We start from the raw sequence: 2583 nt of genomic DNA on the forward strand, positions 1-2583 counted from the left end.
GGTTTCTCTGTGGTTTTTGGAGCCTGTCCTGGAACTAGCTCTGTAGACCAGGCTGGTCTCGAACTCACAGAGATCCGCCTGCCTCTGCCTCCCGAAGATTCAAATCTTGTACCAGAGCTTATGAATGACACACTGATTCAGTATCCATACACAACTTTGGACCAGGTAGTAAGATACAAATAATTTACTATCATTCTAAGCAACTTTTCAAGAAAATATGAAAATTCAATTCTAAAACGTTAGGATCAATAGAAATTAGACTTCTAACAGATTATTATTATTATTATTATTATTATTATTATTATTATGTTAGCAAAGGTTGGCTTTTGTCTTTTCAAATGCTTTTATCAGCATATAGTCATTAGACACAATAATTGACTTTATTATGACATTTTATGCACATATATAATGCATCTTTTCAAGAATATTTTAATTAATTGAGAATTTCATAAAGTATATAAAATTCCCATGGCTACCTTCCAACTCTTCCCACTTAAGTAGGGATTTCTTTCATCTTCTTCTCCTTTTTCCTTTCACATCAAGTTGAGTTTGTAATGCCCAGCTAGTCTTGGAAATAGGGCCTACCCCATCAAGTGGCCAACCTCATTAAAGAAATGTGATCACATAACAAACAAAACAAAACAAAACACCCCTGACTCTCCCACTCCTAGAAGCTACCAAATGCCATAGCTCCCTAACTAGTGCTGGAATTTCAAGTCACCCCCCACAACACCCTATGCTGGGATTTTAGTCTGGCTGGAGCTTGGACAAGCTTGTATATGCTGTCACAACTGTGATGAGTTCAATGCACAGTTGCCTTGTTGTGCATGGAGAATATTGTTTTCTTGATGTTACTGACCACCTCTGGTTCTTACAATCTTCACAAGGGCTGAGGGTCTCTGCAGAAAAGGTTGGTTTTTTTAAAATTTTTTCTTTAACATTAAGACTCAAACTAAGGGCCCTACACATGCCAAGCAAGTATAGAAGTCAGAGAGACTTCCAGTCAATTTTTGGTAATAGTTCTGTTAAGCAGGTGAATAGAAAGTAATTTGGGTTTTGTTTTATTTTAACTAGTTCTGTGACAATATACTGAGAAAAAAATCAGTTTTCTCATCACTGCAAGAATCTGTTTCTGCTCACTTAAGAAAGTACATGTGAGAAACATGTACTACAGAAACAACCCAGGAGAGCCTTCCCACAGTCAAATCACAAGATAAACAACCCAGGAGAGCCTTCCCACAGTCAAATCACAAGATAAACTGTTTTCTGACTGCAGAGACTAAAAATATAAATATGACAAACTTTAGATTTTAGGATAAGTAATTACTTGCTTGATCCTAATTATGTGCAATTTTTTAAGTTCATTAACTAGAAGACACAAGAAAATTTAAACTAGCATGACCTCGTTAAAAGAAACAAAATTTATTTTTTGTTACTGCTATCATGTTCATTTCTTTTTCTTCCACTTAAACATCCCATATCAATTTCCTACGACTTGCAGATATCCTAAGTTATTAAATTTTAAAATAAATTATTATTTACAATCACCTTTAAAAAAATAAAATGAAGGACCCAGGAAATGGTTTATTTAGTAAAGTGTCTGCCACTCAAACATGAGGACCTGAGTTCAGGTGTCCATCACACATAAAATTCAGGCATAGAAGGACATCTCTGTACATACCTGGGAATAGAGGTGTGGGACATGGAAGTGACGGAAACAAGCAGGTCCGTGGAGGTCACTGCCTAACTGTTCTAGCCACCCTGGGAGTTACAGGGTTAGTAAGCCTCCCTGTCTCACTTAAGGAGGGGAGCAATAGAGGAAGACATACTGATACTCACTATCAGTCCCCACACATACGTGCATGCACAAACATGCCATGTACATACAAATATCAAATATATATTTACACAAAGGGAAAGTTTAAAATATGTATTCATATATGTATATATATGTACATATATTCTACATATATATTCACAAAGGAAAAAGTTAAAAGATAAAATTTGAATCATAATGTATCTCATGTTATATATGTGTCCACTTCTTTAAAAAGACAGTAAAGGAAAGCTGGCTGAATGCTACTGTGGACCAGCCCCAGGGGGAGGGCAGTAATACTAAAATGAGAAACAGGAATAGATGAGCACATACTAGACAATCATACAAAAACATAAAACTACAGATGATCAATGCATTTTCAAAGATTTGAGACTAAAGATAAATAAATGTCATCTTAAAGACTAACTCCAGCTGGTTTTGAAGGCCCACTCCTGCAATCCAAGCACCTGACAGGTGTAAACACAATCAGTTCAATGTCATCCTCAGCTACAAAACAAATTCAAAGCCAGTACAGGAAACCTTGACAAAAAAAAAAAAAAACAAAACCGAAAGAAAAGCAAAGACCAGCAGGCATCCTTTCCATCTATGGGAATGCTAGAAATTGAAGAAAAAGTCTTTTCTGGTACAGAGTTAGTTTTTTTTTTTCTTTCTAGTTTTATCTATTTACTTATCTAATTATTTACTCTGTGTGTGTGTGTGTGTGTGTGTGTGTGTGTGTGTGTGTGTGTGTGTGTCTGTAGTAATAG

General features: G+C 35.7%; 1 protein-coding gene across 5 annotated transcripts in view; it reads right to left on the reverse strand.

Annotated features, from left to right (window-relative positions):
• Positions 1-2583, reverse strand: part of Scaper (S-phase cyclin A associated protein in the ER) — a 349156-nt gene that overhangs the window by 281819 nt on the left and 64754 nt on the right. The window lies entirely within an intron of this gene.

The sequence above is a fragment of the Microtus ochrogaster genome, chromosome 5, assembly GCF_000317375.1.
Source record: "Microtus ochrogaster isolate Prairie Vole_2 chromosome 5, MicOch1.0, whole genome shotgun sequence".
Taxonomy (NCBI): Eukaryota; Metazoa; Chordata; class Mammalia; order Rodentia; family Cricetidae; genus Microtus; species Microtus ochrogaster.